Source organism: Antechinus flavipes, chromosome 1 (genome assembly GCF_016432865.1).
Source record: "Antechinus flavipes isolate AdamAnt ecotype Samford, QLD, Australia chromosome 1, AdamAnt_v2, whole genome shotgun sequence".
NCBI classification, from domain to species: Eukaryota; Metazoa; Chordata; class Mammalia; order Dasyuromorphia; family Dasyuridae; genus Antechinus; species Antechinus flavipes.
The window spans coordinates 563972069-563998850 of NC_067398.1; the positions used below are offsets into that span (position 1 = coordinate 563972069).

General features: G+C 36.1%; 1 protein-coding gene and 1 long non-coding RNA gene across 2 annotated transcripts in view; one reads left to right on the forward strand and one right to left on the reverse strand.

Annotated features, from left to right (window-relative positions):
* SLC22A23 (solute carrier family 22 member 23) overlaps window positions 1–26782 on the forward strand; it is a 265206-nt gene that overhangs the window by 187812 nt on the left and 50612 nt on the right. The gene's annotated exons all lie outside the window — the stretch shown is intronic.
* Window positions 2798–26782, reverse strand: part of LOC127544227 (uncharacterized) — a 55976-nt gene continuing 31991 nt past the window's right edge. The window contains exon 2 of the long non-coding RNA XR_007949409.1: window positions 2798–3348. This is a non-coding gene — a long non-coding RNA (uncharacterized LOC127544227). The remainder of the gene's footprint in view (window positions 3349–26782) is intronic.

Here is a 26782-nt window from a genome sequence, read left to right on the forward strand (position 1 = left end):
GCTCAGACTGAAAATCTTACTTTAATTCCTTGAGATATTCATGTCTCATCAATGTGCGTCCTCTACCAATTTTTCATAAAATACCATGGCTGAAAAATTTATCATTACGGAGTTCACCTTCTGGTGACAGATCTCTTTGTGCTCTACTAAGTCACTCACTGGACAGTCTGTCACTGGGCTAATGGTTAAAACCTTCTCAGGTTGATGATGACCTGACAAATCTTTGCTTCACTGGCACAGCCTATGAGAGTCCATAGTATTTGACACACCAAAATGAGACATTGGCCTATTATTTTTTTTTTTTTTTTGCTGAGGCAATTGGGGTTAAGTGACTTACTCAGGGTCACATAGCTAGAAGTATTAAGTGTCTGAGGTCAGATTTGAGCTCAGATCCTCCTGACTTCAGGATTGGTGCTCTATCCACTGCACCACCTAATTGTCCTAAAATAATATTTTTTAAAGTTTCAAATTTCTTTCTAATATAAGAAAACAAGAATTGAAAAATTGTATTGACATATATATCTTTTACTATGGGGGGGATGGGAAGGGCAAACTAAAGTTCAAGAGTGTAAAGTTTCATAACCAGCTACAAACCACTACTTATCCAATTTTGAGGACCTTGGTAACTAAATGAAAAATTGGCCTGTAAAAGCTACAAAGGTCCTCCTTTCTTTTCATTTTTTTAAATGACCATCCTTCATTCTACTTGCGCAATAAACATTTTCTCATTCCTAAAAAATGTCATTTAATGGTACAAAGTGGACTCCAGAGAGGCTATGGAGTGCCAACTGACGTTGCTAGCTATTGGTGGCAAAATATTGAGAGCGTTTGGCCTCCATTTAATCAACAAGTATTCATTGCATGCTCACGGTGCCCAGTACTAGTACACACACATGGGGGGGGGGGGGGAGACAGAGACAGAGACAGAGAGAGAGAGACAAACAGAGAGACAGAGACAGAGAAAGAGGGAGAGAGAGAGGGAGGGAGAGAGTCAGAGAGAGAGAGAGACAGACAGACAGACAGACAGACAGAGACAGAGAGACAGAGGGAGGGAGAAAGGGAGAGAGACAGAGAGAGAGAGAGAGAGAAAGAGAGAGAGAGAGAGAGAGAGAGAGAGAGAGAGACAGAGAGAGAGACAGAGAGAGAGACAGAGAGACACAGAAAGAGAGAGAGAGACCGGGGGGGGGGGGGGAGAAAGAGAGAGAGAGAGAAAGAGAGAGAGAGAGAGAGAGAGAGAGAGAGAGAGAGAGAGAGAGAGAGAGAAATGGATTCTGCCATAAAGAATGCTTACAGTCAAATGACAGATAATAATAGCTCCCATCTCTATATTCATTTAAGGTTTTCAAAAAATTGCTCGCACAATTCCTTTGAGATAAAAAGTAGAGGGTATTATTCCCATTTTGTAGGTGAGACAATTGAGGCTCACACGTGGTATGTGGCTTGCTCAGGGTCACACACCAAGTCAAAGCTGGTGTGTGAACTCAGGTCTCCAGAATCTGGGGCTGGTGCATTTTCCATTTTCTCATGCTCCCAAGGCAACCAGCCAATCAGCAGAATCAGGGAAAGTTGTTTCATGGATATGAGGGAGCAACATGAGCAAAGGCTGGGCAGTGAAAGGTGAGAGGATTGTGCGTTAAGGTAGCAGTGATATAAGCAGTCCAGGCTTGCTGGAACGATGCTGGACAGGAACAGAGGAGCTTTGAAGATAACACTGCAAAGTTTCTGAATGATCCTAAAGGCAATGAAAAGTCACCATCGAGAGCAGAGTGGCTCTCTGACAACAGCAGCCACTGGAAAATAGCATCGGTTACAGAGTATAAAATGTTTTGGAGTGCAAAGAGGAAAAGGATTAGAAATCCAGTCAGAAAGAGGTTATAGTAGCATGGGTGAAAAATGTCTGGGGATTTGTGGGTGAAAGCAATGGGTGGGTCCTGGTGGTGTTTTTAGAGCAGGTTCACAGAATGCATGGTTTCCATAGCAACAAATTCTGTCAAGAAATTTGCTGAGTTCAATATATGGGATCAATGAAAGAAAACAAGCAGCTGGGAAAATTGATGTCTCATATTTCAGGTGTGTTCAACCATTGGTTGCCTTTTACTGGGTTCCAAATAGAAGATAAGACTTCAGAGAAATGGAGCAGTCTATTTAAATATTTGTCTATTGTCTCCATCTCCTTTGTTCAGAAGATTACAGACATCTCCTCACTAGCAGCGTGGTATCACCATATGCCTTATAGAGTTTAATATAGCTACCCAGTTAAGTTAATAAGAGCAGAACAGAGAAGAAAAGAAATTATGAGTGATAAGCAACTTTTTTGGTCTTTTTTCTTCTTTTTTGTGTGTGAGGCAATTGGGTTTAAATGACTTGCCCCAGAGTTACACAGCAAGAAGTGGTATATTAAGTGTATTTGAACTCAGGTCCTTCTGATCTACTGCATCATTCCCCTAAGCAACTATTTTTAAACTAGATTTGAAAACATATCAGATATAGATATTTGGTCTTTAAAAGCAAATGCTTCTATTTTCATTTTGACACATTGGATCACTTTGTTATTTCATTTTGCATTTATGTTTATTTTGGTTTGGGAAGAAACTAAAGTGTTATCATCGTGCAAATTTAGAAGCAAGTCATAATAACCAGATATTGTCCAGGAAAATAATTTTTCTGCATTATGTAAAGGATTTCATCAGGGTCAAAAAAAATGTGAAGAACTGTCTGACCCCATAATATAAAAGAAAAGGAAGGGAAAACAGGAGGCTAATCAAATGCCTTCATAGACAGCAAAGAGCTCATAGAATGGAATCAATCAACGAGCATTTATTAAGTACCTATTACAGTATACATCAAGCACTGTTGGGTACTAGAGATACAAGTACAAAAAGTAAAATAATCCCTGATTTCAAGGAGTTTACATCTTATCAGTAAAGGCAACTTATACATATTTAAGAGTAGCAAAAGATCTGGGGCTCCCAAACTGGGAGGTATATTCTTTCCTCTACAAATCCATTCCCTTTCTAAGGAGAATTAGACTCAAACTTTAAAAAATTCCTATGAAACATTCCCATGGAGTAATGATTTTCTAGTCTGGGAGTCTTTTTCTCTCTTCAAATAGTCTGAAGATACTTCAGCCACTGGCTGAGTCACTCCCTTACTTATGGACAGTGTCTCAGGTACCATGTTAATCCAGTTTCAGGCTGGCTCAAATAGGTTGCTCATCAGCTTCCATCTCTTCACAAGCCTTGACTGTTGTGGCTACCAGTGGATTCATGATAGAGTCTTGTTTCCAGACCTCTTAGGAACTTTTCCATCCTTTCTATTGGAAATCTTGTCTGGTCCATACTTATTCATCTAATATCAACAAAAAGAGACGAAAAAACCAGTTACCTTGCATTCATGTACTCCTGCAGCTGGGTGGAGAGATAAGGCAGCCACTGCTTCTGCAGATCTCTCCCCCAACCCACAGCATTTCCCCCTCCTTACTTGAAAGGTATCAGAAAAGAGATCAAGAGTTTGTCTACCAGAACCTTTTGTGCACTCTCAATGCATAGCAGCCAGTTAAAAGTTTTCATCACTATGTAGTAAGTCAACAGGAAACAGCCAGAGTTGTGAGAGCTCTGAAATGGAAACAGGGTCCCTCTGTTACACATTCCTTGAAACACTCACCAAACTTCCATGTGAGTTGGAACAGGAAAAGCATATTATACATTTTCTAAGGACCGACTTTTATTGGTCACTTTCCTCCATTATACAATCAGGAAAGGGAATAATAATCATTTATATAGTACCTGGTATTGTGCTAAACACTTTACAAATATTATCTCATTTGATCTCAATTAGAATAAATTCAAGGTAATGAAATATAAGGTGATTAAGGCACTAACATTTTGGGAGATCAGGAAGCGATTCATGTAGAAAATGCTGCTTGAACTGTTTCTGAGGGAACAGAGGTATATTGGGAGGTGGAGGTGAGAAGGAAGAACATTCTAGGCATGGGGGAACATGTAGAAAAGCTACATGGAGGATGGAGGCTCTACTCTGTTTGCCTGGATAAGATATAAGATTAAGGAGTGAAAAAGAGAATCTGGGAGAGAGGGCTAGAGATCAGCTAGTGACTAATATGTTATAGAGGAAGGTGTGATTTAGCCTAATGAATATTCAGGATCTGACAACACTGTGTTAAATAATTAGGTTTTCTAAAGGGCAATAAGTTAGATGTTAACAAAGTCTTGCCTTAAAATCATATGCCACAAAATATAAATGTACAAATTAAGCATTCTAATTCTATTCCATTATCTTGGATTTATGGAGGGTATTTTTTTTCCTCTAAAAATTGCAATGTGCTCGTTTTTTGGTAGGTTTTCATAACATAATTCTCAAAGAGGTTAAAGAAGGAATAGGAAAGAGTCATCTTTAGGTAGTGGTGAGAAGGAAAGTCAGATGTTTGATGAAGTGAGATGTTCTGAACTAGATTTTATTTGAGTCAGATTCCTGGTAGTTTAACTTTAATATTGGGACAAAATGAGATGATCATTCATCAGATATCAAAAGGATAGTTAGCCATATCAGAGGAAAGATTTTCAGCAAGAATTAAGTATTGTGGATGTTTTGGTTGGTTCTTTTAAGCTGACATTAGGGATTTATTTTTAAAAAGCAAGCTGTCATATGGTTTTTTATTATTATTACATGGAGAACACTATTCTGAATATAAAGGAATTGTTGCCAGAAGTAGTTGGAGCTTTTTTTAATCCATGGAGTCTTGCTTCCCATCAAGGATGTTAGTCTAAGTTTTTTGAAAATATATTTTATTTTTCCCCAGTTACATGTTGGGTTTTTTTGGGGGGAGGGGTTTGCCCAGACAATTGGGGTTAAATGATTTGCCTAGGATCACACAATGAAGAAGTATTAAGTGTCTGGGGCTACATTTGAACTCAGGTCCTCCTGACTCCAAAGACAATACTCTAAACACTTCACTATCTAGCTTCCCCTCCCTAATTACATGTTAAAACAATTTTTAACATTTCAAAAAATGTTTGGAATTCTAAGTTCTATTCCTTTCTCCCCCCATCTCCTCTCTAAGACAAATATGTTATACATGTGCAATCATATAAAACATTTCCATATTAGTCATTTTATACTAGAAGAATCGAATAAAAGAAAATGAGTGAAAGTGAAAAAATAGCATGCGTCAGTCTGTATTCAAACAAAATCAGTTTTTCCTCTGGAGACAGATAGTATGCTTCATCATTAGTCCTTTGGGAATGTCTTGGATCATTGTATTGCTGGAAATAGCTAAGTCATTTACAATTCTTCATCTCACAATATTGTTATTATTTTATACAGCATTCTCCTGGTTTTGTTCACTTTATTTTGCATCAGTTTGTGTAAGTCTTTTTCAGGGATTTTCTGTAATTATCATACTTACCATTTCTTATAGCACAATAATATTCCATCACAATTACATACTAGTTTGTTGAGCCATTCCCCAACTAATGGATATTTCTTCAATTTCCACACGTGTGTGTGTGTGTGTGTATTTATCTTTGTGATATAGAACTAGCAGTGATAGTGCTAGATTTTTTTAATAGCCCTTTCCACATAATTCCAAATTGCTCTTCAGTATGGTTGGATCAGCTCACAACTCCACCAACAATGCATTAGTGTCTCATGTTCCCCATATCTCTTCCATCATCCATCATTGTCCTTTTTTTTTTTTTAATCATATTAGCCAGTCTGATTGGTATGAGATGGTATCAGCACTGAGGAGACATTGAAGTCTTTCAGCCAAACAAAGCCCTCTTACCTTGATTGCCCATCATGTTCCACAAGTTAAGCATCAAAGTATACCTGGAGTTCTTTGTGGTTGTTCTAAACTTAGGTAATAAGGAAGTGATATTAACAGTCTGAGACTTTATTCCCTTAAGTCAATCAAGTCTCAATACCTTTTAAAGAAAAAACTAGCCTATCAAGGGAGGAGCAGTTAGGATATTGTTCCTGCCACTCCAATGACCCAGTTACTTAGAAGGTATCAAAGGTGACTCCAGGTAGCAAGGTGGTACCCCTTGTTTTAGAAAGCTAGATGGCAAAATGGATAGAGTGCTGCTCTGGAGTCTACAAAATCTGAGTTCCTCTTTGGCCCTATGTGATCTTGGGTAAGTCGCTTAACTATTTGAGACACATTGAGTTTTAGTGTAAGTGATTATCCTAAGGCTTTTGCAGTCATGTACTATACTGCATCCCACAGAAGATTAGAGCCAGTACCATGTTGTACTTGCCATACATGATGAACAAGGTCATAGTGATGAGCAGTGATGGGACATTGAGATAGAGAGTACATTTTTCATAAATCAAGGCTTTTGGGGATTCATGGGGAAATTGAAAAGACTGCATGCTCTGCTAGGAAATTCAGAGAAAATATCACTACAAGACTTTGATGTCCAACCTGTCTTTAGATTTTACAGAGAACTGTTCTGTTTTATTCATGTCAGAAAACAAAGATCATAAATATTTCTGAACAAAAGTATACAAGTATATAAGACTTAATTCTGAAAGCAGGAAAAAAAAAAGGCTTGCAGAATAAGATATGTATTATCTTATTTAATCCTCACAACAACCTTGTGAAATAGGTCCTCTTATTAACTCCACTTTACAGATGAAAAATTGAGGTTGAGTGATATTAAGTGACTTGCCTGGGGTTTTACAGCTTATAAATGCTTGAGGGAGAATTAAACTCAGGTCTTCCTATTTCCAAGTCGAGTACTCCATCCATTAAATTACTTAGCTAATTTAAGTGTTGAACTTAAAATCAGGAAGACCTGATTTCAGTTCTACCTCAGGCCCCTCCTAGATGTGTGATTCTAAACAAGTTCTAAATCACTCTGTCTCATTTCCTCTATCTACAAAATAGGGATAATAATAGCACCTACCTCCCAGGGGTGTTATGAGGTTCAAATGAGATAACATATATAAAGTACTTTGCCTTTCTTAAAGCACTATGTAAATGTTTAGCTATCATTAATTATTTTATCATTAAAATATGAATAGATAATGATGTCACATTTATAAGATTTTTCATATTAAAATAAGGGAATTTTTTTTTCTTTAACTACTCTATCTTTGTTTTACCCCAGGAATCATGTCTAGTCTAATGTAGTGTCTGTTATAGAAACAACAGATGCCCCATCCCCTACAGAAAATCTTTTAGCCTGAGTTTCTTTGTCTAGCCTTTGCTATAAAAGCTTTTAATCAAGTCTGAAATTAGTGGTGGTTCTCAATTCCAGCCTCAACTAATGACTGACTTTGGTGAGAGCTGCTTGGAGAAAGTATAGGAGGCACATTGGAAATGTGTAAAGATGTTGAATTATTAACTATGCTATGTTAAATTGGAACTTAGATCTTTAAAAAGGAGGGAAAATGCTCTTAGCAATTAATGTAATCATAGAAATCATCTGGGAATGCAACAAAAAATGATAAAAAGAATTGTAGAAAATGAAAAAATGATTTGGAAAGTAATGAGAGAATTAGTGAGAAATCAAGCTGTGACAATGTAACATTGGCAAATAAGTTATATCAACTTTTTAGTTGGAAGATAAAATCTAGAAATAAAAGAAACTAGGTAATGCTTGCATAGGGAGCTCTATTTGGCATATTGAAGAAAAAAGGGGAAAATCACTCAAGAAAAGAAAAACTGAGTCTTAAGTTAGGCTTATTTCCATTAAAAACAACAAACATTTCTATAGTGCTTTCTGGTCTACAAAGCACTTTTGACATAGTACTCCTGTGAGGTAACTAGTGCAAACATTATCTCCATTTTACAGATGAGGATTGGTTATATAGCTTGTAAGAAGCTGGATTCAAACTCCTAAGTCGATTGTTCTTTTTACCTACTGTGCTTTATAATCATATGCATGCTCATTAATAGTAACCTAAAATGTAAGAGCAAGGGTAAGGAAAGGGATGAGTCTATCATCCTCTATAACTGGAAAGCATCACAGCTCTTTAAAGTGGATTCGGGGTTTGGGATTTTTCCTTCCCCCCACTACTTTTCATGTAAAGCTATATTTAACCTATGAGCATGCATTGAAGACAGGATCTATGTTTTTGCCTTTTTTTTGTTTGTTTGCTTTTTGCATACTCAGCTCTTTAAGTGAGCTCAGAAGGCTAGAACCCTAAGAGAATGGTGGAGCCATGTGGGATCCAAGTTATGGGAAATGCTTGAGTTCAGCAGATTTTCCTGGATATTTCTCAAATCACAATGTTTAGATAATTACCTACACTATCAGTAAATAGGGTCACTTCTGGCATTTCCATCAGGTCATTTTGGAATAGAGTGTTAGAATTTCAAAAGTTGTGATTGTACAAATTAATTCACTTCATTTAAATTAAACATTTCTTTTTTTCTGGAAAAAAAAAAAAAACTATGAGCATGCTATCTATAAATAGGTCTATAACTTTTCCATCCCCTTTTTACCTAAGTATATTTATAATTCTACATTTTTTGGTGTCTTGGTTTCTTTTAAAAATGCTCACTATTTAACCTTCTCTGACAAGAGAAGGTAACACAAATGGCTTAAATTTAGGATACGCTAAAAAGCTTATACAAAAAACTTTATCGGGGCAGCTAGTGGGTACAGCCCTGAAGTCAGGAGGACCTGAGTTCAAATCTGCCCTCAGACACTTAACATTTTGTAGCTATGTGACTCTGGGCAAGTCACTTAACTCTAATTGCCTCAGGAAAAAGAAAAGAAAAGAAAACTTTATTGTACCAGCAGCATGATTGGAGTGGGGACCATGTACAATAGGAAAGATAGAAATAATGCATGAGAAAATGAAGTCTGGAAGAACAGAGGGCTATATTAAATAATCTCAGAAGAAATCCATCCCAAAGGCAACCCAATTATACAAATAAAAATAAAATATCTAGGGACCATCTTTCAAGGTACCTCAAAGAGAAGAAGATAATGAACAATTAGGTCCAATTTTTTAGAAAGGACACTGGTTGCTGGAGAGTGACCAAAGCCCAGTCAACCACAATGATATTAAAGGACTGGACATTGAATTTTACTGGTGCAAGGAATCATTCCCAGATGAAGAATATTTGATTGGTCACTCTCCAGGCAATCAGTGTCTATCTTGAAACTGACAGGCTATACTGATGAACTTCTCTGGGCAACCAAATTTTGACATAATTTTCCCAAAGCCCTCACGATTAGTAATATCAAAAGCCTTAGTCAGATCTACAAATGTTGTAAACAGACCTCTGGGCAGCAAATACCATATTGACTGTTCCTTGGCCCCTTCAAAAGCCACATTTTATAAAGACAAAGGGAATAGATTGTCTTGTAATGATCACAGGAGGATCTCTGTCATTGCTGGCAAGATTCTTGCCAGAGTCCTCCTCCTTAATAAGATTGATCCTAATAATTGATCCTAATCCTAAGGCAGATGAAGAAACTTCTCTGAAGGACAGCCAGCCCCTTCTCTAAAATTTATTCTTTTAAAGAGGTTTCCTAGAGCACTAAGTAGTTGTGATTTGCTCAGGCCCACCCAAGAAAGATCTTAAAATCAACAATAATCAAAATGTTATGGTTACTGATCTAGAACCAGACATCCCAGAGAATGAAATAAAGTGGACCTTAAGAAGCATTGCTAAAATAAGTCTACTAGAGGTGACAGAATTCCAGCTGAGTGATTTAAAATCCTAAAAGATGTTACTGTTAAAGTGCTACATTCAATATGCCAGCACATTTGAAAAACTCAGCAGTGGCCACTGGATTTGAAAAGTTCCAATCTAAGAGAAAAGTAATACTAAGGAATATTCAAATACTGAACAAGTGCACTCATTTCACATACCAGCCTTTTTATGCTTAAGATTCTACAAGCTAGTCTTCAGCAATATGTGAACCAAGAATTACCAAAAGTGTTGGCTGGTTTTCACAGGCAGAAAAACTAGATGCCAAATTGCCAACATTCACTGGATTATGGAAAAAGCAAAAGAGTTTCAGAAAAACATCTACTTCTGCTTCATTGACTTCACTAAAGCCTTTGACTGTGAGGATCACGACAAAATGTGGCAAGTGCTCAAAGGGATGAGAGTGCCAGATCATCTTATTTGTCTCCTGAGGAACCTGTATGTGGGCCAAGAAGCAACAATTAAAAGCAAACATAGAACAACTGATTGGTCTAAGATTGGAAAAGGAGTATGACAAAGTTGCATGTTGTTATATTATTTATTTAATTTATAAGCAGAGTACATCATATGAAATGCCAGGCTAGATCAATCAAAAGCTAATAATAATTAAAATTAATTACCAGGAGAAATATCAATAATTTCAGATATGCAGACAGTATCACTCTGATGGCAGAAAATGAAGAAAAAATTAAGAAGCTTCTTGATGAGGGTGAAAAAGGAGAAGTAAAAGCTCATGTTAATGAAAAAAAAAAAAAAACCTAAGACCATGGCAACTGATTCTGTCACTTCCTACAAGTAGAGAGAAAAGAAATAGAAATAGTGTCAGGTTTTATATTCTTGGCCTTAAAGATTATTGTAAGTGGTGACCACAGTCGTGAAATTAAAAGATGCTTGCTCCTTGGAAGAAAAACTTTGGCAATTCCAAACAGTACACTAAAAAGCAAAGATATCACCTTGCCAACAAAGGATAGTCAGAGTTATGATTTTTCCAATAACAAACTGTAGCTACAAGAATTGGACTATAATAACAATAATAAATAATAATAATAATAAAAGCTGATTGCTGCAGAATTGATATTTTCAAGTTCTGGTGCTGGAGAAGACTTTTGAGAGTCCCTTGGACAGCATGGAAATTAAATCAGTCAATACTTAAATTAATTCAGATCAATTCACACAAACAATTCAGATTACTCATTGGAAGGATAGATACTGAAGGTGAAACTTAAATATTTTGACCACATAAGAAGTCAGAACTCATTGGAAAACACCTTGATGCTGAGAAAGATTGAAGGCAAAAGAAAAAGGGGACAGCAGAAGATGAGAACATGAGTTGGACAGATTTTGAGAGATAATGGGGGATAGAAAGACTGCTGTGCATGGAGTCAGGAAGAGTCGGACACAACTGACAGACTAAACAAAAAAAGCTTCCATCCGCTGCTCCTATTTATGCCCTTTGGCCAAGCAGAGTAGCTCTTATCTCCCCCCCCATGCATCAGCCTTTCAAACACTTGAAGACAGTTATGAAGTGTATCCCTTTTTCCCTCCCCACTTCTCATCCTATTTTTTTCTATTCTAAACAAATTTCCAATTTCTTCAACCAAATCTTATACACCACAAATATAAATAAAACACTTCCGGAGATAATGGATTATTTATCTCTAGGAACTTTTTATAAATAATTGGGGGCAAAAATCCAGAGGGGCTGTTTTTGTTTTTTTGAGGGAGTATCTGATGCTAAAGTCTAATTTTCTACACACATCTCCAACACCCTCACTCCCCATGGATTGTTGAAGAGATGATATAGTTTAAGTGTAAATCAGTCCTTCAAAGGGACATGATATCTTCAAGTTATTATGAGCTGTGATCAAACAATTTAAAACAAAGCTCTGCCCAGAGATTACAGTGCGGTCTATGAGGGTTTCACATACACTAAGCCATGGCATCCATCTATGACTTGTGTAGTGTACATTTTATGGAGCCCTCAGACAAGAAGCTGCCCTGTTTTCAAGATCACCTACAAAACAATGCAAAATGAATTTAAAGTGACTCATAACAAAATCAGCATTCACTCTGTTTCCAAATGGAATGAAGAGAAAAGTTACTATAAAAACTGAAAACCACAGATTCTACAAATGTTGATACAAATACATATTGATTGTTTTAGAAAATATCTCTTCTGTTCTAATTAGACACCTTTCTTTCATGTTATGTACATAAGAAATATTAATTCCAAACCTTGTGCCTTTGTCTAATTTCTAATAATGTCTAATTTGGAATGCCTTCCCTTATCTTATTATCAAATCCTACCCACCCTTAAAGACCAAGTTCACCAATATGCCATGAAGTCTTCCCCAACTTCTACAACCTACATTCTTTTTTTATTTTTCTACTTTAAACTTTACAAATAGCAAATAAAATGAATCATTTCCAAATGCATTTAGGAACAAGAGTGGGATAATACTACAGGAAATGATAAATTTCTTAAAATATTTTCTTATAAAGTATATAAAAATTAAACCAAATAATTTCTAAAGCTATCCAACTTGTCTGTGATCCATTTGGGTCTTCCTTCTGCCCTCTTCGCTTTTTAGAGATGAAGGGAAACTTACCCTTCAGACATCTATGTGGCACAAGGGATAGAATTCTGGACCTGGAGTCAGGAAGACCTGAGTTTAAATAGTCTTAAATACTGTGTGACTTTAGGAAACTCATTTAACCTCTGTTTGCCTCAGCTTCCTCAACTACAAAATAGAGATAATAAGTGTGGCTGTGATCAAATGAGATAATATTTGTAAACAGCACAGTGTCTGGCATAATAGGTCTACACATACTATATTGTTGCCATTATTATTATTACTATTACCTCTACTTCTCCCAAGCAGGATACATTTAAGCATGGTTATAAATACATGAGTATATAATTATATATGCTTATATTTCTATATATTCATACACAAATATATGTTTAGATATATATTCATGCATATATGTACATATGCATTTATACATATGTAGACATAGATCTAAAACCAAATTGATATGGCTGACATATAATGTATATTTCTCTCTTGATTAAATCTTTTTTAAGTTTGACTTTGAGATCAATGATTACTAGTTTTCTTTTTTTTTCTTTTGACTGAATTTTTAAAAATTTAATTCAGTAAAACAAGTTAATGGTTTTCACTGCTTTTAAAAGAGAAATGGCATGGATTATTTAAACTAAGAAAATAAATTCTTCAAGTACTTCATTATATACACACTAATTACAACTAGGGGAAAAAAAGTGCTACCTTATAGTGATCCTTAGAAAAATAGTTCTAAATAAATAAAAGTGACTTATATTAGCCTGTTATATAATATGTAACTACTTTTCTTAGTTTTGTTATAAGATAGCACATTTTTGGCCTAGTTCTTGTCAGTGTGTATAATTGAAAAAGAAAAATACATCTTTCAAATCCTATGGTCATACCTTTTTATCAATTCATACCCATCATCTTTCTCCCCACTCTGCATCCACTTCATCTGAATTCCTGAAATTTTACTAAAACTCTTGATGAGGAGAGTCATGGATGAAAGGTGGAAGGAGGTTGGGTGATGGTATCTTGTGAAATTTGGATTAGGACCTAAAGCAGTATAAGTACTTTGCTCTTTTCTCAACCACAGCTTCCAATATCACATGTTTTCATCATTGGACAAAATGCCAAATAAATTTCTTCTGACAAGACTACATTGACGGATATTTTTTATTTGTTATTTTTTCTACCTGTCTAAAGATAATTTTTTTTTAAATAGCAAACTAATGAAGGGGATGGGGATGGTAAGGTAAATTAATATCCAGTGGGAAGAGTATAAATTCCTAGCCTTGTAGCAATGTATCAAATGACTGAGTCAAGACATAGTTTGATTGAGTGGGGAAAACACAGAATTTTCAATGGCAGCACTTGAATGCAAGCTTTCTTGAGCCTCACTCCCACATATATAAAGTGAAAATAATATTCCCAGCCTCTTCTTTATAGTGCACATCAGACTTTAAAGCTAGAAAGGACCACAATAAATGTTTTGTTTTGTTTTGTCTTTTTCAAAAAAGAAAACTGAAGATCAATGAGATTAAGTGATTTGACTAAAGTCATATAATTTGTTGGGGATTTTTATCAGGATTTGAACCAGGTCTTTTGATTCCAAATCTCGAATTTTCTTTACTTTATTATATTGTATTTAATTTGTTGTGAGAATTACATAAATATGTGCCATTTTCATTATTACTAAAAAAAAAGTAAATTTAAATTTTTAATATTTTATTTCAAAACTACAGATTCAAAGTTGGATGATTTGGAAATTCTGGCCTTAAAGGAAGAGTCATTTAAGAACATACTCCTTATCTCCCATTCCAACAAATATAAAATCGCCAACACTGGCATTTAAAGCCTTCCATGACTTCAGTCTTTCTTTTCAACTTTAAATCATATTTTCATGAAATCTTCGCTTCAAATTAATTTTATGAAATCTACTCTGTTACTCCCATTCATGCTGACTTTGTATAGCTCTATTAATGTCCTTAGTCTTTCCCCATGCATGGAATAGACTTCATCCATCCACTCTTCTTGAAATCATCCCTTCCTTCCTTCAATGAAAGGGACTCTCTATTATATCCAGTATGAAATATAAATCTTCTGTTTGTTTTTTTAAAACTTTTCATAACCTGATCTCTTTGTACTGTTATTACTTTACTCCTCTCCACACATTGTACAAAATGACTACCCTCCCTTCTTTTTGTTTCTTACACAAGCCCCTCCACTCTTTGCCTTTTTGCTAGGTGTCTCTCATACCTGGAGCTCTCTCGTTCTTCTTCCACCTCCTGGCCTCCTTCAAGCCTCAAGCTCCTTAAATGCTCCTTCCTTCCCTCTGAAATTACCTCCAATTTACCCTATATGTATCTTGAGTGAACTTAGTTGTTTGGATGTGGCTCACCCATTAGAATGTGAGCTCCTTAAAAATAAATGTTTGCCTTTTTTTGTATCCCTCGCACTTAACCATAGTAAGCACTTAATAAATGCTTATTGACTGAGTAACTTCAAAGTCCAAATTAAGACCACCTTCCCTAGCCAACCTCTATGCCCCAGATTCAAACATTTTCAATACATTCTATCTTGTATTGTAGTTATTTAAATACTTTCTCTATCTTTTCTTCCCTACTCCTCACATATTAGATTATAAAGGTTTTTAAGGGCAGAAATTATTTTCATTTTTGTTTCCCTGGTACAATGGGGAATTCCCCCTATCTTGATTTTAGCAAATTCTTAATAAATGTTGAACTGTTGTTCAACTATTCATTAAAATCAAGAACTTAAACCAGAACTTGAACAAACTGTTGTAACTAAGGCCCAAAATAGAATTTTAAAAAATACAAAACCAGTTTAAAGGAAGGAAGGAAGGAAGAGAAAGAAAAAGAAAGGAAAGGAAAGAAAAAAATTGGCAGAGCAGTCTGAACTGCTATGAAATCAAGTGTCAGGGTGTCAGTCCAAACTGATATCCCATTCAATTCCAAAACCTGCTCAAAATTAATTTGGTTTTGAGAATTCCTTGACATTGTTTGAGATAATTGGAAATATCCCCTGAGGTGTCACAGAACCAGGACTGAGTTCCCCCTCTTCAATTTATTTCAGTATTTCAAGAAATGATGGTTTCTTTCTTATACATATCCTTGTTCCTCCTTTCCCACCCCCATCCATAAAAATTACAATTGCCTCTTAAACGTGGATGTCTGCCAAAGACCTGTTCTTGGGGCTCAGCTTTGATGAGCTTATCTTCAATCACAAGTTCTTTGCATTGGAAGTGGTCCCAGAGGCCATCTAATCTGACCACACCTGAACCTACAACATTCCAGACACAATGCTCATATAGATTTTGCTTGAAGACATTGAATAGGATAACTACATGACATAGTGGATAAAATAAGAGCCCTGGAGTCAGGAGGACCTGAGTTCAAATGTAGCCTCAGACATTTAACATTTACTAGCTAGATGACTGAGCAAGTCACTTAACCTCATTTTCATTCACATCTGACTCTTCATGATCCTATTTGGAGTGTTCTTGACAAATATATGGAGTCTTTTGTCATATAGTAGCCCCTTAAAGATTTATTCATTTAACTTCTTCCCAGAATTCTAAAGCCAAATTTCCTGACACTTGCTATTTATCTTTACCCAAACATCCCCTGAACTCTTCCAACTCAAAATGGGTAAAACTCATTTGTCTTTCATTACTAAATATATTCCTGCCCCCCAGCTTCTCTATTTTCAAAGACAGAGATGACTTGATCATCTTATTCTTTCTCTCCTCTGTCACTCCACAGGATCAAGCAAGCAAGGATATGTATACCCAGTAGCTTTCAAATCCTGCCAATTCTATACATTCTTCACACTGCTGATGGTATAATGTACCTAAGGTATTACTCTGCCGATATCACTATATTGTTCAGAAACTTTCAGCAATATCCTGATGCTTATATAAATAAATAAATATAAAGATTTTTATATAATAAAGCAGAAATTTCTGATCCTTTCATTCAAAGCCCTCAACAGCCTCAAAAACTTTCTCCAATTTTTTTCCCTTTTGCAGACTGTATTCCATTCCTAGTCCCTTCTTCCTTTCCTACCCTGTCTTGCCTCTAGTATGCTATCCCTTATTCCTGAAATAGAGTCCCATCCGACCTCCATCTATTGAAGGAGATCAATTCATATGCCACTGTCTCCATAAAGTTTTCATTATTCCTCATGGAAACGTTTCTTGCAGCTCTTCTAGAAATAGACTAGACATCTCTCCTTTTCTCCCTTTCTCTAGCACTCTCTCTTTCTCTCTGTCTCAGTCTCTGAGACTTTTTCTGTTTCTCTGTCTAAGAAAGGGAATTTAAAGCAAAGAATCTCAGTCATGGCTCCTTAGCACCCCAGGGGCTATTTCCAGTTATCTCAAACAATGTCAAAGAATTCTTTTTCTCTTTCCTCCTTCCTTCCCTCTCTCTCTCTCTCTCCCTCCTCTCCTCCCTTCTTTCTCTCTTTATCCCTCCTCGTTGCCCCTCTGCACTTATCTCACATTTTCTTATACCTTAATTATTTTTTTGCCACATCAAACTGTAAGTGCTTTGAAAGATGGTATTGGTTTTATATCCCCAGCACTTAAACACAGATAGTTTGTTTGATATCCCCCTCTTCAATTTATTTCAGTATTTCAAGAAATGATGGTTTCTTTCTTATATGTATCCTTGTTCCTCCTTTTCCACCCCCATCCATAAAAATTACAATTGTCTCTTAAACGTGGATGTCTGCCAAAGACCTGTTCTTGGGGCTCAAGATAGTATTGTCGACTAGTTGATAGTAGGAATTTAAAACTTTATTAAATTAAATCGATGTCCTCAATAGCTTAGTAGGCAGCTTTTGATGAGTTATATTCAAAAAAGTAACCAGAATCCTGACAATAAGTCTTTGAACTGAGGTTGGTCCTCTAACAACAAATATAAACTCATTCCATTGCCAGACACATAGTCAATGCCTTTCCATCTTGATAGCAACCACACCCAAGCTTGTGATCTTCCACTGAGCCATTGAGAACCCAGATTCACTATCATGCACAATGAGACATTGGAGTAGTACTTTAATTTGTTATTAAATTATACCAAATATATATATGTTAATATATATTATAATATATGATATGTATAATAATATATATTAAATTCATATCTTTAAAGTAATATTTTATTTACACAAGATGTATAAGATGAGATATTTCCATAAGGTTTGAAAAAATGTTTTAATGACAAAAGTAGTATTGATACCTCTTTATATACAAAAGGCAAAGATGAATTTATTTCTTTTGTAGAGACCTAACCAGTGAGACAGTGAAAGCAAGTGTTAAATGAAAGAGAGTCAGACAAATGGAGAGAGAGGGGGGAATAAAGAGAAATAGGGTAAAGGAGAGGGGGAGAAAAAGGAGGGAGAGACTGGGACAGAGAGATGAAAAGCTGTCATGGTGCTTATCTCTATCATTCCCAGAATGGCTGCAGGAAGTGTTTGCACAAGTTTTCTCTGAATGACTTGAAGAAATGTTATTAACTTGCTATCTTTATGAAAGGGTCCTAGTACCCTAATGTAATTAAAGTATTCCACTGGGTGACATCCAGGTTTCAGTGGCATTTAAAGATTATAATATACTGCAGATCTGGAAACTATACTGTAAATGTCTTTGAGATTTAGACAAAATGATAAAAAGGAATATGAAGAAACAGATAGGTGTATATGTCAGAAACATTTCAAAGTGTTTATTAAAATGGAAAATGGGCCTATTCTGGTGTGCAGCTCCTGACCAGTGAGTTATCAGTTAAGCTCTACCAGCCCCAGTGGAGCTGGTGATTTCTCCTTGACTTTGCATAGGTATTGTAGTCACTTATATTTTTTATTTTCTTTTTAATTTAATTTTTTTGTTAAAAACATCTTTTGATAACAAAGAAGAAGAGATACTAATAAGTAGATACAGGAAGATGGGCAGAAAAAGTCCACCAAACTAGGTATATTCATACCTCATATTCATATTCTTAAGATGTGGGCATCTTAGGGAATACAGTATTCCACAAAAAGGAACTTACAGATAACTGAAGCTTATCCCTTCGAAGACTAAAACCTCTTTTTAAAAAAACATGCTACATGCTTTCTTGAATTATTAAATTTGGGGTTATAGTTTAGAGCTAGAGTTGGCGTTAGATGGTTGCCCGTCTAACATTAGTTCTGTAGACAAGCAGTAATAACAAGAACAGTTAGCTCCACAAGAGTGCCGATGGACTAAATCACATTGCTGTTGAGTCATTTCAGTCTTACCTGATTCTTTGAGACTCCATTTGGGATTTTCTTGGCTGTAGTGGTTTGCCATTTCTTTTTCCAGCCTACTTTTTTCAGAGGAGGAAACTGAGGCAAACAGGGCTAAATGACTTGCCCAGGGTCACATAACAAGTCAGTGTCTGAGGCTGGATTTTAACTCGGGTCTTTCTGACTCCAGGCCCAGCTCTCTTCCCAATGCTCCATCTATTTGCCCTAAATGACATCACAGTGACATTATGTAAAATGGATGAATTAACATTATAGTGAGGTTTCTCATTTGCTGAGGAAGGTTTTGATATTGGGAATGGTATATTTGTGCATATAATAGAGATTCTTAACATAGGGTTATGAACTTTTTTCCTAACTGTATTTCAATATAATTAATTGCCTTTGTAATTGTTTATTTTATGCATTTTAAAATGTTATTCTTAAAAAGGGTCCAGAGGCTTCCAAAAAGACTTCAAATATACCCCCAAAAAAGTCAGAACTTTGGACATACAATAATTGGACACAAATCATCCTGATCCTTGATAATGTATAGAGATCTTATGACTCTTCTGCCTAAAAGGGTGGACTTATACTAGAACATTAGAGATCATTCAAGGGAATCCAAACAATTCTAATATAAGAATGTATTAACTATTATACAAAGTGGTGCCATAGAGAAGAAAATGCTGGGTTTGGAGTCAGTTCCTGGGTTCAAATCTGGCTTCAGACACTTACTATCTATGTGGTTCTGGGCAAATCCCTTAACTCAGTTTGCCTCAGTTTCCTAATCTGTAAAAATGAACTAGAGAAGGAAATGGCAAACCAATCCAGTATCTCTGCAAAGAATACCCCTAAATGGATCATGGAAAGTCAAGCACCATTGAAATAACTAACAGCCTAATACTTACGAGCCACTGGGGAATACAGAGACCAAAAATATAGAGAGAGACCCACATTGAGTGGTAGCATGGTTTAATAAGGGGCAAGCAGACCTCAGAGTAAGGAAGATTTGGGTTGAAGTCATCTCTGACTTATGTTGTCTAGGTGGGCAGATTGCTTAGCCCTCCTCAATTTCCCAGATAATTGTCTAAGACTGTTAAGTGATAAAATAGTTATGGAATTAATAGAAGATTTCTTCTTCACTGAGGAGTCTCTATAGCAGTGAAATAACAGATGTGGATCCTCTCCCCCATATAGATCTGTATTTCTGTATCTAATTATGTTGATTAGGTCAGTGTTCATTATACAGAGTATATCTTTATCAAACTGTGCTGGAGTGAAGGGGAGGGAGAAAACAGCAGCTTAGAGTGAGTTGTTTGTTTGCCACTATGGAGTCAAGAAGATTCACCTTCCTGAGTTCAAACTGGCCTGAGACTCTTATTGGCTATTTGACCCCGGGCAAATCATTTTACCCAATTTACCTCATATATTCGTCTGTAAAATGAGCCCGAGAAGGAAACCCCTCCAGTTTCTTGGCCCAAAAAACCCCAAATAGGGTCATAAAGAGTAAAACATGACTAAAAAACAACAGAACAAGTACTTTGTGACCTTGAATAAATCAATTACTTTTTCTGAGCCTCAGCTGCTTCATCTGTAAAATTAGAGAGTTGGTCTAAATTATCTCCAAATTTCCTTCCTGTTCAATAATTATATTCTTTTGAACAATTGAACTTCTGTTGATGACTCTGAATCTTCATTATGAAAAGTCCTTATTATTTCTTGCTGTAGTGATGCCATCGAAGGTTATCAAAGTGTGTTAAGCACACTAAATAGTACCCGATTTCTTTGCCTCTGGTACTTTTAGATTTTTTTTTAATCATTTCTCTGTCTGCTCTCTCAGTCCTTCAACATGCTGCCTGTCATAGTTCCCCTAGACTCTTTCTAATATTTTACTTCTAATTTTTTGTGCTAGAACATCAAAGAACCAACCTTAGAGAATAAATCACATTTACATATCATTTTACACCTTAGAGCATACTCTCATTTGACCATTATGGCCCTGTGAGTTAGGAAGCAGAAGTATTACCCATGCTGTGTAGATGAGAAAATTAGCGAGAAAGTTTTAAGTGACTTACTCATCGGTCCACCTCATATCTACTACATGCATAGTTCTATTTATTAAGTAATAAAATCAAATCCTCCAACTCCAGACCCAGAATTTTTCTCATTCCACCATACCTGCCTACTAAAATTATGTTAAAAATTGGAAGAAATAGACACTGAGTGAAAGTCTGAAGGGATCTTCCATAAGTAAAGTATAGAGAACTAATAATAATTTTATTTTTTTCTGTCTTTGTTGCATGCTCGTGCTTGGCTTTGTACCAGATAATTGAAGAAAAAGAATAAATGATCTCATGATGACTGAGATATGAGGCAGGTTGATGGTGTTATAGAGAGAGCACTGGACTTGGAATTAGGAAGATGTATCTTCCTGAGTTCAAATCCAGCCTCAGATACTTACTAATTGTGTGAATCTGGGCAAGTCAGTTAATTCTGCCTCAGTTTCCTCATCTGTAAAATGATAATCCCTAAATGGGGGGTCATAGAGAGTTAAACAGGACTAAAGAACAACAAGAGAAGTGAGGTATTACTATTTTGAATACATACGTTGAGAAGCAGCTTGTCATAGTGGATAGATTGCCAAGAAGATCTGTGTTCAAGATCCACCTCTGACATATACTGGCTGTGGGACCCTGGGTTATCCCTTTAACTTAATGCTCTAGATAACAACATCAAACACAGAGCCTACCAGACATAGCACTCCAGATTAAAATATAATTAGGAAGCATTTAACAAAATTAATATATGTATAATAGAACATAGATAATATGTGGTTTTCTAAGTTAATATGTGGCCATAGAGATCTTTATTTACAGTTTAGTGGTTCTATTTGAGTTATACATCCCTGCTCTAGGGAATTCTTAAAAATTATAAGTTACAGAGAAACTATTGTAGTTTAGTCTTTTCAATCCATTCATGTTTGGCTCTTTTTCATTTGGAGTTTTTGTGGCAAAGATGCTTAAGTGATTTGCCATTTCTTTCCCCATCTCATTTTGCAGATGAGGAAATTGAGGTACACAGAGTAGAGTGACTTGCCCAGAATCAGACAGTAAGTATCTGAGGTCAGATTTGAACTCAGGTCTTCCTGACTCTGCTGCTTTATCCACTACATCCCTAACTGCCTCTGCAGAGAAGATGTTCTTCTGCATTAGGAAAAGGAGTTTCTTTTAGTATCTAAAGCTTAGTCTTGTCTCTGGGCCATAAGAAAAATAAGTGTATTTCAGTTTCTTCATGAGACTGAAATATCTTATTCTTCTTATGGCTCAGAGAATTTACAGGTGCCCATTGGAATTTTCACAGTAGAAACATCTAAAACTGAATTCTGTGCTATCTCCTGCATCCATGCTGATCAATAATTGGCTTTTTTTTTTTAAGATTGGGTCTTCCTTTCTCACCCAGACTTGAAATGTAGGGGCTACTTAAAGCCAGGTTTCTCTTCTATCAGCACAGAAGATTTGAGCTGCTATATTTTTGATCTTGCCAGGTTCTTCTCCCCTTAGGCTGTGTACTGGCCCTCAGTACCATTCCCAGCCCTGACCTCGCTATTTCAGTGCTGAACTAACTGCAGATGCCTGATCGATTTGGCCCTCTGCAGCTCAGAACTACAAAATGCAAGAGATCTACCACCCTTAGCCTCCCTGGTGGCAAGAATTACAAACAAGCACCACCACGCTTGGCAAATCTATAATTATCCTGAGAGGACCCTTTCTTTGCCCGGGAGAAATGATGGAGCCGTTCCGTTATGCAAGGGAAACTAATCTACTCTAATAAGCATTTATTAAGCATCTGCTCAGGCATCTAGGTGATAGAGCAGGATAGAGTGTTCAACTTTGAGTCAGGAAGACCTGAATTTGAATCCTCCTTCAGACCCTCTCTACCTGTGTGAGTTGGGGCAAACCATTTAACCTTGTTCAGGCTTAGATTCCTCACCTGTAACATGGGGATAATAGCATCTGCCTTTTGCACTCAACGGGAAGATCAAACAAAATCACATATTTAAAGCTATTTGCAAACCTTAAAAGTACTTTAGGAAAAAAGAAAAGAAAAAATGGTAGCTATCATTATAATAATAATTAATATTATTAAAAGCCATTGGAAATGGAAAAAGAAAAAAAAAGAAGCTCTACCCAAACTTTACAGAACCAATAGGGTATATTTCCCATCCATACACAAACATTCTATTGTGACATATTCAATGGTTTAAAGTCAGGAAAACTCAAAGACCCAATAAAAGTATCTGTAATGTTTGTTACACTAAAGCAGGGATTCTTCACCCTTTTTGTGTTGAGAACCCCTCTGATAAACCCTGGTAAACCTTCTCAGAAAAACATACATCAAATAAACACATAAGAATGCCAAGATAGGTGGCAGCTAGTTGGTGTAGTGGATAGAGCTCCAGCCTTTAAGTCAGGAGGATCTGAGTTCAAATGTGACCTCAGACACTTAGCATTTCCTAGCGGTGTGATCCTGGGCAAGTCACAACCCCAATTGCCTCAGGGGAAAAAAGGAATGTCAAGGTAACTAATTATATGGAAATAAAATTATCCCCCCTAAAAAACCCCAAAACAAAACAAAATTTAAACCAAATTCACAGACCCACAGGTTAACAACATTGCCTGCACTGAAGGAATTTGGGTATGTGCAGGTTTGATCTGGAATTATTATTGAATAATTATTTAGCATATGGTGTGTGCAGGGTTTATAGTATTCCATGTGCTATCTTCCCAGGGTGTCTTCAATCTATCAGAAAAATAGCTACTCATACAACTTATTAGAAATACTCAACAAACAAAATAATAAATCACAATGGCACTTCTATCAGACTGTAGTGGCCTGTGGAGATTTTAGCCTAGGCTGGCCTGAAAGGCAAACCCCAGCAATAAACAACTAGATGGATCTATATGACCCAGATAGCCAAGTATTGCCTCAGGCCAAGCAGAAAGAAGACTGATTAATTCCTTCTCTGCCACTGGAAAAGTGACCTGTCATTAGCTTGTGTTGTTCAGTCATTTTTTCAGTTATGTCCAACTTTCTGTGACTCCCATTTGGGGTTTTCTTGGCAAAGACAAGGAGTGGTTGGCCATTTCCTTTTCCAGCTCATTTTACAGATGAGGAAACTGAGGCAAACAGAGCCATACAATGAGAACAGATTTGAACTGAGGAAGAATCTTCCTGACTGCCCGCCCAACACTATCCACTACCTAGCTGTTTCATCTTTAGTTACTTTAATCTGATAAAATGCCAACTATCAAGAGGAATTTAACTTTATTTTAAAATAAAGTTTATTTTAAAATTTGTTTAATTCCTGCAATTCGTTTTAGCTACATTTCTTCCTTTGTCTGCATTTTGCCCACCCTAAAGCCCGGATTGTATATTCTTCGGTTCTAATGTAATCTCAGTTCTCCTTGCTAGTTAGAAACAAAAGTAGAGAGTATAACATCCTTCATCCCAATATTATACTGTGGTTACTCTTGTTGGACTCCCAAATGTCTATAGGATCAGTCAAGCAACAATTATTTGATAAGCACCTACTAGGTTAAATTTTATCTCAGATACTTACTAACTGTGAGACTTGGGCAAGTCTCTTAATCCTATTTGCCTCAGTTTCCTCATCCGTAAAAATGAGCTAGAGAAGGAAATGGCAGATTCTTTCAGCGTGTTGCCAGGAAAAACCTCAAATGGGGTGATGAAGGATTGGATACAACTGAACCATAACAAAATGCATCCGCCCTATGCAAAGCCCTACGTGATATAGAGGGTTGGGGACAATTTAGCACATCAAGAGGCAGGTGAATATTCATTTTATTTTTACCTGTAACATTAATTTTGTTCAATTTCTTCAGGAGAATAGGCCAACTTAACAATTACAACATAGGGAACAAAGGGAAAAGGTACTCCCTGGGTATCACAGAGATGTGGTGAGATAAAATTGACAATAGGAATATGGCAGTGGAAGATTGTCTTCTTCATAAGCAACAGAAGTGAGTGCTGGAGAAAGCAAAATGCCCTTCTATCAAGAACACAGATACATGGAAATCTATTAACAAAGAATGGATGCACAATAGAGAGCATTTGGATAAACATTAATATAAATCTATAAATTAGAGAATGGATGCACAACTGAGAGCATTTGAATAAATATTTAAAAAAAAGAAAAAGAAGTGATGTCATTGAAAGTGTCCTGTAGACTATTGGGGTTCAAGAAAGTTATGGAAGATTGCACTGATGATAAAGATCTCACAACTGTCAAAGTGGCCAAATATAGTAGTGATGGAATATTTCACACACTTAGATATCTGCTAGAAGCAGAATTCTTGACTTGCTGATAAACTTTGTCTCTCAAAAGTTAGAAGTGGATGCACAATAGAGAGCATTTGGATAAACATTAATATAAATCTATAAATTAGAGAATGGATGCACAACTGAGAGCATTTGAATAAATATTTTAAAAAAGAAAAATAAGTGATGTCATTGAAAGTGTCCTGTAGACTATTGAGGTTCAAGAAAGTTATGGAAGATTGCATTGATGATAAAGATCTCACAACTGTCAAAGTGGCCAAATATAGTAGTGATGGAATATTTCAGACACTTAGATATCTGCTAGAAGCAGAATTCTTGACTTGCTAATGAACTTTGTCTCTCAAAAGTTAGAAGAAACAAAGAGGAAAATTCTCTGAATCTAATTCTGACTAATAATGAGGAATTAGTGAAGTGGAAGCCATAGAAACCCTAAGAGAAAGTGACTGTGTCATCTTAGAGTTTGGAATTAGAGTAATAGAATTAGAATCAGACACCTAGCACTTATTAAGCACTTACTCTATGCCAGGCATTGAGTATGGCAATGTTTAGGGAGGATTAATGCCTCTGGTGTGAGAATTTGCCAAGCAGTGGCAAACCACTCCAGTATCTTTGCCAAGAAAATTCCGAATGGGATCACAAAGAGTTGGACACAATTAAAATCTTTGCATAGATTTGAATTTATTCACTTTATACTGAATACATTTACATATTTACTTCTCTCTATTAAAATGTAAGCTCCTTCAAACAGGATAGTTTCATTCTTCGTACTTCTACCTCCAATTTTGAGCCCATTTAGAAAGAAGAAGGGAATAAGCAAATATAACAACATAGTACAATATCATAACACTTGGCCTAGTGCATGGTACATAGTAGGCATTTAACAAAAGCTGATTTTGTCAAGAAGATTGATCTTCAGACTGAAAAGGGGTAGAATAAACATGGTTAAGATGATAATGATAATAATAGTAGATAGCATTTATAGAACACTTTAAGGTTTTCAAAGTTTATCCCATTTTACACTGACTTGGATGGTTAAATGACTTGCCCAGTGCTATATAGTAAATGTCTAATGCAGATTTGAACTCAGGTCTTTATGAGTCTTTTATACCACCTAGCTGTGGGAACAAGTGAGAAGATAGAAGGCATCTAGATATTTAATTTTTTGGTGTTGTTCATTCATTTCAGTCGTATCTGACTCTCTGTGACCCCATTTGAGGTTTTTGTGGCAAAGACACTGCAGTGATTTGCCATTTCCTTTTCTAGTTCATTTTGAAGATAAGGAAACTGAGGCAAACAGGGTTAAATGACTTGCCCAGCATCACACAACCAGTAAGTGTCTGAGGCCAGATTTGAACTTAGGAAGATGAATCTACCTGATTTAAGGCCAAGAATGCTATCCGCTCTGCCAAGTAGCTGCCACTGCTATTTATTCTAGATGAGTTCAAAGGTTTTTTCCCTTTTTTTAACCCATATTAATTATATCCCAAGAACTTCAAAAATAAAAAAATTTGGGGGGCACCTTGTAGAAAAGATAATTAGACTGCTGTGGATAATCCTTGAGGAATAATGAAAAATATAGGACTGGGGGCAGGCAGATATGCTGATTTTCAAAAAGAGATGGAATTCAAAAAGTCAAATATTGAAATACTTAGCAAAATAATATAGAAAGATTATCTGTGAGCACCAAGGACAAAAAGCAGCAACTGCTAGGAAGATAAATGGGTTCACTAGTAATGATATCTGACATTTTATAGGACTTGGTGCTGGCCAAAGCATTTTACATACACTATCTCCTATAACCCTCACAATAACACTGTAAAGTAGGTAGTGGAGGCATTATTAGCATTTTACAAGTGAAGAAAGAAACAGAGAAGTTAAT